Source organism: Hippocampus zosterae, chromosome 9 (assembly GCF_025434085.1).
Source record: "Hippocampus zosterae strain Florida chromosome 9, ASM2543408v3, whole genome shotgun sequence".
NCBI lineage: Eukaryota > Metazoa > Chordata > Actinopteri > Syngnathiformes > Syngnathidae > Hippocampus > Hippocampus zosterae.
The window spans coordinates 2377019-2392776 of record NC_067459.1 but is presented as its reverse complement, the minus strand read 5'-3'; the positions used below and the strand labels follow the sequence as shown (position 1 = coordinate 2392776).

The 15758-nt window shown below is 45.1% G+C and overlaps 3 protein-coding genes across 3 annotated transcripts in view; all 3 read left to right on the top strand.

The window, feature by feature from the left end:
* LOC127607151 (uncharacterized) overlaps window positions 1-15758 on the top strand; it is a 186687-nt gene that overhangs the window by 37846 nt on the left and 133083 nt on the right. The window lies entirely within an intron of this gene.
* The window catches only part of LOC127607121 (uncharacterized), a 160840-nt gene that overhangs the window by 24774 nt on the left and 120308 nt on the right, over window positions 1-15758 (top strand). The window lies entirely within an intron of this gene.
* csnk2a4 (casein kinase 2, alpha 4 polypeptide) overlaps window positions 13725-15758 on the top strand; it is an 84620-nt gene continuing 82586 nt past the window's right edge. The window contains exon 1 of the mRNA XM_052075205.1: window positions 13725-13872. The gene's annotated coding sequence lies outside the window, so the exon portion shown is untranslated. The remainder of the gene's footprint in view (window positions 13873-15758) is intronic.

Here is a 15758-nt window from a genome sequence, read left to right as displayed (position 1 = left end):
ATTGCAGCTTGTAATCAGAGCTGTTGCACTCTATCTTTTATCGTCATTATTCTCATTCAGAGTTTGCTTGGTGTACAATTCACCAGTTAACAGGCTGCAAAAGTGCATCGCATGCCTCCGTTTCAGGCTGTTTCTCATCATGGCGTGCATGTGTCCGTGTGTGTGCGCGCGCTTGCCGGTAAGGGTAGATCCCGGGAGGTTAGTTGATCGAAAAGTAGATCTTCGGTCCAAAAAGTTTGGGCACCCCTGGTCTAGGCCTTCTTGACAGAAACAACAATCTTTCTAAATTTAGGAAGACTAGAGTAGAAAATCCTCAAATGAGAGTTTGAAAGATATTGTCCAGAAACATGAGGGCTGATCTTATGCATGACTGTGTTGTACTAAATCCCCCATGAGAGGATACACATGTGGTGTTGATCAGTCACAGCGAATATCACCTAGCACCCTGTCCCGACAAACACAGCTGCTGTTAAGGTATTGGAGCAAATCAGGCAAAAAAGTGAGTGAATCCTTGAGAATCGAGATCATGTAATAATGTTAAAAATCATAATGAGGAAGCTCTGTGGTTTAGTAGTAAGCACGTCTCCGTCATAGGTTTGAGGTCCCAAGGTTGAATCTCAGCACAGGCCACCATCTGTTAAGTTTGCATATTCTCCCCACGATTCTGTAAGTTTTCTATTGGTACTCAGTAAGGTTATTTTAGATAATGAAAACTCATGAAATACCTAAATTGAAAACAACTCTTGGTTAATGAAATAAAATGAACAACAAAAGTGCTATTTAAAAAACTACATTTTACGTTCATAAAAACTAACTCCATCGTGAAAATGTTGTTCATTTTCATCCACATTCACCCAAAAAATGAATTTAAACCAAAGGGAATTTAAAAAACATAAGCCAAAGCGAAATAAAAACTTACTGTAATGAAAAATCAAACAGTATGATGAAACACTGACACTCAGACTTCCTCTTTCTTTCCAAAACATGATTATTTTTTTAATTGGGTATTTCAGTTATCCATAGGTTTGAATCATGTGTGAATGATTGTTAATGTCATACTAATGTCATTTTTGTTTTGCATCTCAGTCACACAGTACATTAAGACTTGGCCCTGGAATCTAAGGTTTTAATCATTTTGTAGGAAACAGTCAAGGGGTACAAAACGCATTTTTTTTCAAAAAGCACCCAAACCTTCAATGTTTTCACCTGTCTTTCATCTGTGCTTTGGTCTAATTTGAAACTGCCATTCAGAATTATCTTGCAGCTCTTCAGGCCAGGTGGAATATTGCTTAAATGCTCCCAGAGGTATCCTGAAGCAGGAAGATGTCATTGAAGAACAGAAAGGAAACATCCGAAAGGCTTGACCCTGTTGAAACCCTCCCCGTGGGGCCTTGGATCCTGGGTCAGTGCCAGCTTTGACATCAATGGGGGACCCAGATGCCCGAGGACTAGCTGTAAAAAATGCATTTCTCTTTGTCACAAAACAGGGAATTGTAAATGACTAAATGTGAGACGGCGGCACGGTGGGCGACAGGTTTGCATGTTGGCCTCACAGTGCAGAGGTTGTGGGTTTGATTTCCGCTCTGGCCTTTCTGTGTGTGGTTTACATGTTTTCCCCATGCCTCTGTGGGTTTTCTCCGGGTAATCCGGTTTCCTCCGACATTCCAAAAACATGGATGGCAGGTTAATGGAATGATCTAAATTGTCCCTTGGTGTGATTGTTCATCAGTATGTGCCCTGCGATTGGCTGGCAACAAGTTCAGGGTGAAAACCGGCTACTGCCCGAAGGCACCTGAGATAGGCTCCAGCACGCAATGCGATACTTGTGAGGATAAGAGGATCAGAAAAGGGATGGATGGATAAATGTGAAACAATATACAATATGTACTGAACTACGAAATAAAAACAGGCCAAACGCGCTTATTGAAGGGATTAATTTGTGGGGCTTTTTTAAGTTTGTATTCATGTTCATATGTATTTCTACATAACTTGAATATTGAATATATTATGTAACTGTGTGGCTAATATATTAATTTATAATGATCGCCTTCACACCGAACTTTTTCCAAACCATGACTTCACAACAAGACTCAATTAGGAGCAGTGTCTATAACAAGCAACAGTCTGTGTCTGTCTGTAAGTCTACACCAGGGTGGGCAAAGTACGGCCCGCAGGCCAGATCCGGCCTGTTGGGCTTTTTAATCCGGCCCGCCGAAGATTGGTTCAGAATACAGTACAAGGCTTGATGTGAATTCTGCAATTTATTTCATTTTTAATTGCAATGATGGGCGTTCAACACCAGGTGGCGCTGTGACTTTATTTTGCAGTGCCGAGAGAGAGAGAGAGATTTCCAATTCAGTAATCGCTCTACTTCTACTGGTTAGATCGCAAGCCATCTGCAGCAATGTCAAAGGTGTTTAAGAAGGAATGGACGCCTAAATACTTTTTTTACCGAAGTCCGATCGAAGGCTGTATGTCACATATGCCAAGAAATATGTGGTTTTAAAAGAAGACAACATCAGCCGTCACTTTCCCACTAAGCATGCTGATTACGCCAGCAACCTTTCAACACAAGAACGTACAGTTAACGCTGACAGGTTGCTAGCAAGTTTGCAGGCGCAACAAAACACCTTTACTCGATCCACTTCCATCAAAGAAGCAAGCACGATGACAAGTTTTTTACTGGCATTCAAACTAGCAAGAGCCAGCAAGCCTTTCTCCGAAGGGGAGTTTCTTAAAGAGTGCATGTTGGAGACAGGAACTATTTTATGCCCTGAGAGCAAGAACAAATTTGAAAATTTTAGCTTATCACGCAGGTCAGTGACTCGCCGGATTGAAGTAATTGACAAACACTTAACGAGCAAGCTAAACAAAAAAGCGGAGGGATTTTCATTATATTCTTTGGCACTGGACGAAAGCAACGATGTTAATGACACCGCTCAGATCTTAATTTTTATCAGAGGGATTAATGAGAATTTCAAGATTACGGAGGCGTTTTGGATATGAAATCCCTGAAAGGAAAAAGACGAGGAGAGGATTTATTTAACAGCGTCTCAGCGGTCATACAGAGGCACAAGTTACCTTGGAGAACGCTCATCAACGTTACCACAGACGGATCACCAAATCTGACAGGAAAAAATATCGGGATGCTGAAGAGAATTCAGGACAAGGTGAAAGAGGACAACTTTGAGCAGGAAGTAATTTTCCTACACTGCATAATTCACCAGGAAGCACTCTGTAAATCCGTGCTGCAGCTTGACCACGTAGTGAAGCCAGTTGTGAAACTTGTCAATTTTATTCGAACGAGGGACTTCACCATCGTCAATTTATTCATTTCCTTGAAGAAGCTGACGCTGATCGCACGGACTTATTGTACCATTCTAATGCCCGCTGGTTACTGTAAATTTGGGGAAATTATGTCAACGTGTGTGGGAGCTCAAACAGGAGATGATTTCATTTTTAGAGCAATTTGACAGGTTTTCTGAGCTGAATGACACAGATTGGCTTTGTGATTTTGCTTTTACTGTGAACCTACTGACACATATGAACGAACTGAATATGAAGCTCCAAGGGAAAAAACAGTATGTGCATGAAATGCAAGCAAACGTCAAAGCCTTCAAAAGCAATCTGATCTTATTTTCGGAGCAAATGTCAGCCAAGTCATTTGCTCATTTCCCCACACTGGCTACGTTAATGGAGGCACAACATGTGAAAAAATACAGAAAATCACTGGATGACCTGCATGAGGAATTCTGCCGTCGCTTTTGTGATTTAGGAAAAATTGACAGGGCACTTCAGCTGGTGTCATGTCCCTTCTCAGAAACCCGTGCCACAGGAGTTGCAGTTGGAACTGATAGATCTCCAGTGTGACGTGATGTTAAAGGACAAGTTCCACTCCCTGAAACTGGATGAGTTTTATGCTTCTTTAAGTGCAGCCAAATTTCTAAACATCCAGAAGATGGCACTGAGATTGCTGGTGTTGTTTGGCTCGACATATGTGTGTGAACAGACTTTTAGTTTGATAAACACCAACAAAGCTCCCCACAGATCCCAGATGAGTGATAAACACCTCAGATCTGTTCTGAGAATTGCGAGAACACGATTACAACCAGACTTTGATGCACTGGCTAAAATGGATGAGCAACAACACTTCTCCCATTAAAAAGTATGTTAAAACTTTAATACTTTTGTCCTGTTCATGTTTAATATGTTCTGATATGTTAATCTATCCTGTGCTGTCCCGGCCCGTCTATCAAATTTGAAAAGTCAATGAGGCCCCTGAGCCAAAAAGTTTGCCCACCCCTGGTCTACACTATCTGAAATACACAATCAAAGGTAAAAGGTAAGCAGAACTGCATAGTTCTATGGCTGCACAAGTTTGCATTGGATCAGAGCTAACCTCTGGTAAGTGGCACAAACTTGATTGCTCAGTAAAGTTGTTGATGTGGTTGCTGGGTTTTTTTTTTGTGTGTGTGTGTTTCATGATGTGTCCGACAGAAGTCAAGCAGAGACATCAGAACAAGGGTGCTCCAGCCAATGTGACATTTTATCTTTATTCTTCATCTAAAATTGATTGATTCAAATCCTCACATGCACATACATTATCATCTAGATTCATTTAAATGATTTCTAATAATAAGGAAGAAAACAACATCAAATATTTTGTTTACATTCAGATCATGACTGATGATGTCACAGTATTTTTGGCCTTGACACCACACATGCAGGCATGCAACGAGGGATGTCAGAATGATACAGCATGCAAAGAGTATAGTGGTGTCGTTCGCGAACGAGCCGGCTCTTAGAGCCGGCTCCTAATTAGGAGACGGAAGTGGAGGGTTACACACAAACACACACACACACACACACACACTGCAGTTTAGAGAAGGGGAGGGGTTAGAGAAGAGACACACACAGCAGCACACTGAGCAGCACACGAACAAGACAGACGAGGAGACGAGAGAGCTACTTAGTGGGAAAAAAAACCAACACGGAAAGCGGAAAGGTGAGAAATGGATAGGAAACGCAGTGAAATATGGACAATTGAATTGATAGTTCAAAGGCGGCGTGTAGACTGTGCAAGGTTAAAATATCCCATAGATCAGGCTCCACAAATAACCTGCACAGGCACATCAGAAAAGTCCACCCATCAGTACAATTTGAAGAGAAAAGACAAGCAAGGGAACCAGCTATTAATGAAGGTGCTAGTGTGTCTGCAATGTTGCTGCTGCTGCAATGTCACAACTGCCTAGATGTACCACCCACTTTATGAAAAAAGTTATAAAACCAGCAAAATAGAACACAATTGACAAGGAACTGTAAATTTCCCCCGTGTGGGACAAATAAAGGATATCTTTCATTCATTCATTCATCTTCCGTACCGCTTGATCCTCACTAGGGTTGCGGGGGGTGCTGGAGCCCATCCCAGCCGTCTCCGGGCAGTAGGACACCCTGAATCGGTTGCCAGCCAATCGCAGGTACACATAGACGAACAACCAACCACGCTCACACTCGCACCTAGGGACAATTTAGAGTGTTCAATCAGCCTGCCATGCGTATTTTTGGAATGTGGGAGGAAACCGGAGCACCCGGAGAAAACCCACTCAGGCCCGGGGAGAACATGCAAACTCCACACAGGGAGGCCGGAACTGGAATCGAACCCGGTACCTCTGCACTGTGAAGCCGACGTGCTAACCTCTGGACTACCGGGCCTTGTAAAATGATTGCAATGGATTTTCAGCCATTTTGTGTTGGCTGTGTGTTGTAGCAACATCTGTCCCCTCAGAGAGAATCTTCTCCAAAATAGGGCAAATATTAACAGAGAGGAGAAACAGGATCAACCCCTCAAAGCTGAGGCACTTGGTTTTTCTTCATGCAAATCTTCGCTGAAGACAAGCTAAAACCTTTACCTGGATGCTGTTTTTTCTTTTTGTTTTACAAATTTTAATTTATAATTTGTTGTGTGGTATTCAACGCTTACTTATGTTGTTTTACTGTATATAGTTAAATGCGTATAAATATACACATTCAGAGATTGGAACTTTTTGACGACCTTGTTTTGAGATGGGTCTTTGTACTTTGTTTTTATTTTTGTAGCACTCCATGTTGTACTCCATGTTGAGTATGTTCAGAAGAATATAAATAAAGCCATATGAATAATAAATATTTGATATAACGTCTATTTTTTGCATTAGTATTTCATTTTACACATAATATTACGTTATTTTTGGTATTACATTTATTTAAGCAACAAAAAAACTCAGGAGACATTTGGGAGCCAAAGCCAAAAGAACCGGCTCTCCAAAAGGAGCCGAAAATCCATCCATCATCTACCGCTTATCCGGGGCCGGGTCCCGGGGGCAACAGCTTTAGCAGGGAAGCCCAAACTTCCCTCTCCCTAGCTACTTCATTCAGCTCTCCCCGGGGGATCCCGAGTCGTTCCCAGGCAAGCTGGGTGACATAGTCTCTCCAGCGTGTCCTGGGTCTTCCTCGGGGACTCCTCCCGGTGGGGCATGACCGGAACACCTCACCGGGGAGGCTTTCTGGAGGCATCCGAATCAGATGCCCAAGCCACCTCATCTGGCTCCTCTCGATGTGGTGGAGAAGCGGCTCGACTCTGAGCCCCTCCCGGATGACCGAGCTTCTCACCTTATCTCTTCTTTTCGGTCACGACCCATAGCTCGTAACCATAGATGAGGGTTGGAACGTAGATCGACCGGTAAAAGCTCCTTCTTCACCACGACAGACCTATACAACGTCTGCATCACAGCAGACGCTGCACCAATTCGCCTGTCGATCTCCCGCTCCCTCCTGCCCCCACTCGTGAACAAGACCCCAAGATACTTGAACTCCTCCCTTTTCTGACTGAGGGCCATGGTTTCAAATTTGGGGGTGCTGATCTTCATCCCAACCGCTTCACACTCGGCTGCGAAACGCTCCAGTGAGAGTTGGAGAGCCCTGTTTCAAGGAGCCAACAGCACCACATCATCTGCAAAAATCAGGGATGCAATACTGAGGGCCCCAAGATGGACCCCCTCAACGCTTCGGCTGCGCCTAGAAATTCTGTCCATAAAGGTTATGAACAGATTCGGAGACAAAGGGCAGCCTTGGTGGAGTCCTACCCCCACTGGAAACGATTCCGACTTACTGCCGGCAATGCGAACCAAACTCTGACATTGGTGGTATAGTGACCGAACAGCCCGTATCAGGGGGTTCGGTACCCCATACCCTCGAAGCTCCCCCCACAGAACTCCCCGAGGGACATGGTCAAACGCCTTCTCCAAGTCCACAAAACACATGTAGACTGGTTGGGCAAATTCCCACATACCCTCGAGGACCCTGCTAAGGGTGTAGAGCTGGTCCACTGTTCCACGGCCGGGACGAAAACCACACTGCTCCTCCTCAATCTGAGGCTTGACTTCCTGACGGACCCTCCTCTCCAGCACCCCTGAACAGACCTTACCAGGGAGGCTGAGGAGTGTGATCCCTCTATAGTTGGAACACACCCTCCGGTCCCCCTTTTTAAAAAGAGGGACTACCACCCCGGTCTGCCAATCCAGAGGCACTCTCCCTGTTGACCACGCGATGTTGCAGAGGCGTGTCAACCAGGACAGCCCCACAACATCCAGAGCCTTGAGGAACTCCGGGCGGATCTCATCCACCCCTGGGGCCTTGCCACAGAGGAGCTTTTTAACCACATCGGTGACTTCAGCCACAGAGATAGGAGAGCCCACCTCAGAGTCCCCGGGCTCTGCTTCCTCCAAGGAAGACGTGTTGGTGGAGTTGAGGAGGTCTTCAAAGTACTCTGCCCACCGGTTCACAACGTCCCGAGTCGAAGTCAGCAGCGCCCCATCCCCACTGTACACAGTGTTAGTGGTGCACTGCTTCCCCCTCCTGAGACGTCGTATGGTGGACCAGAATTTCCTCGAAGCCGTCCAGAAGTCGGCTTCCATGGCCTCACCAAACTCTTCCCACGCTCGGGTTTTTGCCTCGGCGACCACCGAAGCTGCGTTCCGCTTGGCCAGTCGATACCCGTCAGCTGCCTCTGGGGTCCCACAGGTCATAAAGGCACGATAGGACTCCTTCTTCAGCTTGACGGCATCCCTTACTGCTGGTGTCCACCAGCGAGTACGGGGGTTGCCGCCACGACTGGCACCAACCACCTTACAGCCACAACTCAGATTGGCCGCCTCAACAATAGAGGCACGGAACATGGTCCACTCGGGCTCAATGTCCCCCACTTCCCCCGGAACATGGGAAAAGCTCTGTCGAAGGTGGGAGTTGAAACTCCTTCTGACAGGGGATTCCGCAAGACGCTCCCAACAAACCCTCACCTCGTTTGGGTCTGCCAGGACGGTCCGGCATCTTCCCCCCCCATCGGAGCCTACTCACCACCAGGTGGTGATCAGTTGACAGCTCCGCCACTCTCTTCACCCGAGTGTCCAGAACATGCGGCCACAAATCCGATGATACAACTACAAAGTCGATCATCGAACTGCGGCCTAGGGTGTCCTGGTGCCAAGTGCACATATGGACACCCTTATGTTTGAACAAGGTGTTCGTTATGGACAATCCGTGGCGAGCACAGAAGTCCAATAACAAAACACCACTCGAGTTCTGATCGGGGGGGCCGTTCCTCCCAATCACGCCCCTCCAGGTCTCACTGTCATTGCCCACGTGAGCATTGAAGTCCCCCAGCAGAACAAGGGAGTCTCCAGCAGGAGTACTCTCCAGCACACCCTCCAAGGACTCCAAAAAGGGTGGGTATGCTGAGCTGCTGTTTGGTGCATATGCACAAACAACTGTCAGGACCCGTCCACCCACCCGAAGGCGGAGGGAGGCAACCCTCTCGTCTACCGGTGTGAACCCCAATGTACAGGCACCGAGCCGGGGGGCAATGAGTATGCCCACACCTGCTCTGCGCCTCTCACCGTGAGCAACTCCAGAGTGGAAGAGAGTCCAACCCATCTCGAGAGAACTGGTACCAGAACCCAGGCTGTGTGTGGAGGCAAGTCCAACTACATCCAGTCGGAAATTCTCTGCCTCACACACCAGCTCGGGCTCCTTCCCTGCCAGAGAGGTGACATTCCATGTCCCAAGAGCTAGCTTCTGCAGCCGAGGATCGGACCGCCAGGGTCCCCGCCTTTGGCTGCCGCCCAGCTCACATTGCACCCGACCCCTTTGGCCCCTCACATGGGTGGTGAGCCCATGGGAAGGGGGACCCACGTTGCCTCTTTGGGCTGTGCCCGGCCGGGCCCCATGGGTGTAGGCCCGGCCACCAGGCGCTTGCCAACGAGCCCCACCTCCAGGCCTGGCTCCAGAGTGGGGCCCCGGTGACCCGCGTCCGGGCAAGGGAAACCTTGGTCCATCTATTGTATTCATCATAAGGGTCTATGAGCCGCGCTTTGTCTGGCCCCTCACCTAGAACCTGTTTGCCATGGGTGACCCTGCCAGGGGCATAAAGCCCCAGACAACTTAGCTCCTAGGATCATTGGGACACGCAAATCCCTCCACCACGATAAGGTGACGGCTCACGGCTCCCTTGACTAAAAGAGTAGACTCGTACCCGTCTCGGGCTTGAAAGATGCCTTCTCCAACCAACATGTTTGAACTTGTTCTTTCACTCTCGGTACAATGTTCAGGAATCACACTGATGAGAGCAGTACAGCAGAGAGGCAACGCTTGTAACTGCTGTACTGACTACACCAGGAAAGGACTGAGACCTTATCCCTACTTGCCAAACATGAGTTGCAGAGAATTGGAATTCTAAATATAATTTCATAAATAGCTGGTACAAAATATTTAAGTACGCTACTGTTTTACTGTTCATTTATTTCACCAAATAAAAGTCCTGAGAGAGATCGAATGAGAGTTGACCTGGCTGCAAAGCAGCACTGCTTTAACATAAAAGACAACTCAATTGACTGATATCAAATGCAGTGCCAAATGCAAAATCGGGCAATATGGTGACTGATGGTTAGCACTCCGCTTCACAGTACAGAGAATCAGGGTTTGATTCTGGTCTTTACAAAATGATAAAAACAAACAGCCCACAGTGTAAAACATTACACAACATCTGTAAATGAGGAGCATCACTAGTAAGAACGAGTTTCAAACTATTCTGGTATATAGTTATTTGCAATCTTAATCTTGAACTTTATCTGATACGATGAACTGATTCAGTAGCCGGAGAAGAGATTAAGTTTGGCAAACGTTGGTGTTATTTTACAGCAGTCTTTAGGGGTTTCTGAATAACGAGCTCTTCAATATCTCACTGAGCGCCCTCTTCTGGTAGAGTAAGGTATGTAGTAAAATCGTCCAAAATCTACCGTACCTTGTTTCGACTGGTTGTGCGTGGTACAGTACTTTGATATCCGACCTACAAAGTACAAAGACCCATCTCAAAACAACAGTAATTCATGCCTTTGTCACATTCCGGCTGGATTACTGCAATGCCCTGTACTTTGGAGTCAGCCAGTCCTCCATTAATCGCCTTCAGCTGGTCCAGAATGCCGCTGCTCGCCTCTTGACTGGTACTCGTAAGAGGGAGCATATAGCTCCTATTCTGGCATCCCTTCACTGGCTCCCCATTCATTTTAGAGTTATTTTCAAGATCCTCCTCTTTGTTTTCAAATCTCTGAATAATCTGGCGCCACCTTACCTCTCTGAGCTCATCCGCCCCTACACACCTGCCCGGCGCCTCAGATCTGTGGACCAGTCTTTGTTAGAAGTACCAAGAACTAAACTGAGGCTCAAAGGGGATCGAGCCTTTTCTGTTGCTGGTCCCTCTCTCTGGAATGACCTCCCACTGAACATTCGGCAAGCCTCCTCGCTGCGCATCTTTAAAGCCCTCCTCAAAACTCACTTGTATTCTTTGGCGTTCGACTCAGCATGACTTAGATTTGTTCTTGATTTTACTGCTTGGTGCTTTCTACAGCCTTTATTACCGATTCGTCTTAATGTTTATTGTGTATGTTAAATTGCTCCATGCAGCACTTTGTATGCAGCGATGGCTGTTTGAAAGTGCTCTATAAATACTGTTGACTTGACTTGACTTGACTTGATTTACAGTAAAACAACATAAGCTTTGAATACCACACAACAAATTATACATTAAAATTTGTAAAACAAAAAGAAAAAAGCAGCATCCAGGTAAAGGTTGTCTTTAGCGAAGATTGGCATTAAGAAAAACCAAGTAAGTATTAAGAAAAACCAACAAAGAACAAAGACCCATCTCAAAACAAGGTCGTCAAAAAGTTCCAATCTCTGAATGTGTATATTTATAAGCTTTTAACAATTTACAGTAAAACAACATAAGTAGCGTTGAATACCACACAACAAATTATAAATTAAAATTTGTAAAACAAAAAGAAAAAAGCAGCATCCAGGTAAAGGTTTTAGCTTGGGGTGGGGGGGGGGGGGTGACAGGAGAAAAAAAAAAAAGTCGGCTCCTATTCGGACCGGCTCCCAATGAGGAGCCGGATCCCATCGTTCACTTCAAAGAGCCGGCTTGTTCGCGAACGACACATCACTAATGGGAAGACATACAGTACTTGAGCTCACCTAAACAGACATCCGGGCACTGGAACCACTTCTTCTGGCAGGGTTTGGACACTACCTGTATTGTACTCTGGAGTTGTCCCAACAAATATAAGATAGGAAAACCTTAATTAGTCTCGCAATGGAGAAATTCCCAATTCACAGCACCAAAGTTATGAAAGGAAGAAGTAGAACAACAAAATATATGAGCTGCTGGAAAGGCAGCCACTCTCGCGGCGCCATTTTGAAGTCAAAATAACAAAAATAACACAACACAACATAACACATAGGACACAGACAGTCGTGCAATCTTCACCACTTCTCTGCATACACTTTGTTGTCTGAAGAAGTTATAGATGAAAGAGGAGAGGATCAAAGTGTCCTTTCACCAGTGGATCAGAGACGTCATGCTGAAAAAACAAGCTAAGTTTTGAAAGCAAACACGAAGCTGTAGCGTCCATTGACGAAAAGAGATTCGTTCACTTCTCCTGTCCCATGTAATCCGCTTCAAACTCCAAGCCGCGACTCCCAGTTCCAAATCCGCATCGGCGCTCCGCGCTAACGCTCCTTTCTTCTCATAGTCGGCTCCTCAAGACTTACATCCATCCAGCCGCAGACCGTTCAACAGCACCGATCTCTCCGCTGAACAAAGCGGGGCTGCGAAAAATGCTGCCCATTACAGCCGCAAGACACAAGCGCCCCGGGACTGACCAGCAACGACACTCAAATGGCGCCGACATTCCTCCTAGTCAAAAACAGTGCTGGTATACCCATGCTGCCGAGAAGGCGCAACCACCATGCACAGAGTCTCCTCCTTGATGAATGTCGTGGCCAAAAAATGCTGAAAAAAGTCCTGTGGTGCTTTGTGGATAGGTGGGGAGAGGTGATTATACAGGAGAGTAGGGTACTGAACGTTTTGATATGGGCTGTTCAGTCCTGCACAATGGGTTTCAGAGTTTGGATTCAATTATATCAAGACAGCCTTTACTTTTGCTAGAGCAATTTGGAGCCAGAATCACCACTTTCCATTAAAAGACAATGGTCATGAGTCGGAAAAGGGTGAAGTGCCCTCTCTGTGTTGAGAAAGAGATACTGTCCCAAATAGAGGACTTCAAGTAACCTGGGCTCTTGTTGAAGAAGGAAAGAAGAATAGAACAGGAGAACGACAGGCAGATGGGTGCAGTATTTGCAGTGTTGCAGCCTATGCAGCTGTCTGTCAGGGAGAAAAAGGAACTGAGTCAAAAGGCAAAGGTCATGATTTACCTGTTAACATTTTTCCTACCCTCACCTACAGTTACAAGTTGTGGGTGGTACCAGAAAGAATAAGTTCACAGATACGAGCAGTTCTGCAGCAGGGTGTCTGGGCTCTCTCTTAGAGGCAGGTAACATGCTCAGTCATCTGGGAGGGGCTCGGAGAGTTGCCTAATGAGGTAGGGTGCCACCTGGATGATTCCCTGGTGTTTTGGGCACACCCCATTAAAAGAAGACCCTGGGGAACATACAAGACGCGCTGGAGGGTATATGCCTACCGGATGTCGTGTTATCAAGTCAGGCACACGTGAGTCCAGCTGTCGTGTTAACGTGGATAACTTTTATTGACCTTTCCCGAAGCGTGTATTCTTTCTCTCGTCACTCTCTCGTCTCCCGCTCTCGACGCACACCCATGAGGTAGTCGCCCCGCGACTCTATCGTCATGTTGTACACAATTACACCACACCGGAAGGCCTGGGAACTTCTGGGGATCCCTCTGTCATAAAATGATGTGCAGAGAGAAGTCTCAAAATCGCTGCTGCCTCTGCAAACTGACCCCTGGATAAACAGAAGAATAAGGATGAAAGAACACAGATAATATTTTCTTGATTGGACGACAGTACTTAAGTGTGGTGCTTGGTGACATAATTACCCTCATGGAACTAAGTTTTGAGGGGTGTGTTCGTGGCAGGATTGTGTTGTGCGACGGACCTCCGGTAAAACTTCACGTTTCACGGATGTTTGGTCTGTGGCGACGCCCCTTTAGTGTCGCATTTCTTTTGGCACCACACACGTAAAATTGTCAATAGATTATCAAAATTAAACTTTACACTAAATTGGTGTCAAGTATAGATTAAACGAAACATTTTATATCGCAAGCATTTTGATGCCGATTCGAGGCGTTGGTCCCTTTGCGGTTTCCGTCTCGGTATTTGGTGACGTAGGTCGTGATCCGCCATATTGTCTCTGATACAGCAGAAATCTCATATCCGAACAGGCATACCGGCGACGGTTTGAAATTTGGCCATTGGGACTACCACCCGATTTTCCGGGAAACGTTCGTTCGTCTCATTGATCACGGGGGTAAATATACACAATGAATCTGCTGATGATATAAACAATTCAAGAATGGACGATAAAAAAAATGAGCTTTGCCATTTGCTTCGGATCGGACGTTATCGTAAAGGGTCCGCCCAACACCCTCTTAGCAGTCAAAACCCAGTCTACTACGCCAACAATCTGTCAGGCCAATGTGTTTCCTTATCCTGCACTACTCAAAACAAATGGTCAACATCCATCTGTAACATTATTTGATAACCAACTTGTATTCAAATGTGAGTTTCAATCCATCCAATTGCTTGTGTCTCATCAAACAGCAGACATCTAACGACTAAAACTTAATACAAACCGAGTAAGTGATACGCCTGACTTTCCTATTATATATTTCGCTGTTCTGATTGTTTGACTGACTGCATGATATAGTCAGCGGGTATTGGCTGATGACGAATGCTGGACAGACAGCATATTATGGGTTATTTTGGATTAGTACTTTTGTCGTTTTTGAGGGGCTGTAAAAGGAATTGGTTCCGTAGTAATATTTGTTAATTCTGACTAATACGTGCCATGTTTATCTCGAGTCAAGCGGTGTAACTGGATGTTGTTCATTACGACACAGTGCTGCCAACGGTAGACTTGGTTTCCTATGATTCCTATGGTCGAGAGAAGACATTTGAATGATAGGAGAAATCAACTCATTAATTACTTCAGCTGGACTCTGTTCATTAATTACTTCAGTTGGACTCTGTTCCCCTTTGTGTTATTTGTGTTAACCAATTGTTATTTGTGACAAAATAAAATAAGCAAACAACAATACCCATTTGAAGCAGCATGACCTGGTAGAACATGAGTGACTATTAGTATCATAAAGCCTTTACGAACATTATTAACAGTTACAACCAGTACAAAAACTTGACCTGTCTGTATTCTGTGTTAATACCAAGCATGTGCTTATCTACATTTGCTGTTACACAAATATAAAATGAACTAGGTCTGCAAGCCGCGATACAGGACCCTCACAACCCTGGTCACGTTGGTGTTGTGGCACATTGGAGTACTGGCATATCGGAAAATAATGATTTAACATCTTTAGATGAAACACCCAAACTCTTCAAGGCAATCAAATCAAATCTGTAGGAGTATTTTGTTTAAATCGGACATCTGTAATTGGTCAAAAAAAATCTAAGGTCAAAACGGGGAACAAATTGAAGGTGAATTTAAAATGTTGGACTTCCTGTTTGGTGTAGCATAGAGCTACAAAGTCTTGGGTTGTTAGAAATTCCTCTCAATTTTTGTTGATCGAGGTCAAAAATACTATTGAGTATGCTTCGTGACATTTTTATACTTGTCAAACAACGCATCTCCATGACAACAGCATGCACCGACATGAAAAGTGTTGAACAACTTTTCATCATGAACATCTGTAGATGAAACACAAAATTTGAAGACGATTGGATAGACTGTCTTGGAGGAGTTCATTAAAATATGAGTTCTGTCAAGGCCAAAACCTCGACGACTTCAAAAGTGAATTCAAAATGGCTGACTTATGTGGGCACCAGGTAGCCCTCAAGGACCACATGAGTAGCCCGTGGGCCTGTTCCAAAAACAGCTCACCAACTATGGAACACAGTTTTTTTTCCATCTAGGAATGTTCTACAAGTGATTTTTTTGTTGTTGTTGAAAATTTAAACAGGCAGAGATTTATAGAAAATCATTGTGAGTTATAATGAACATGAGCATTGTCTTCACATAAGTCAATACCATTAATCATTAATCAAACGTATAATGACATATAACGCATGACATATAATACATCAAAGGTAATTTGAGCGCATTTGTTATTTCAAACGTATGTACTGTATCAATCATGGAGCCATTTGCACTAATCAGTAGCCAAGAAGTAACTCTCTATT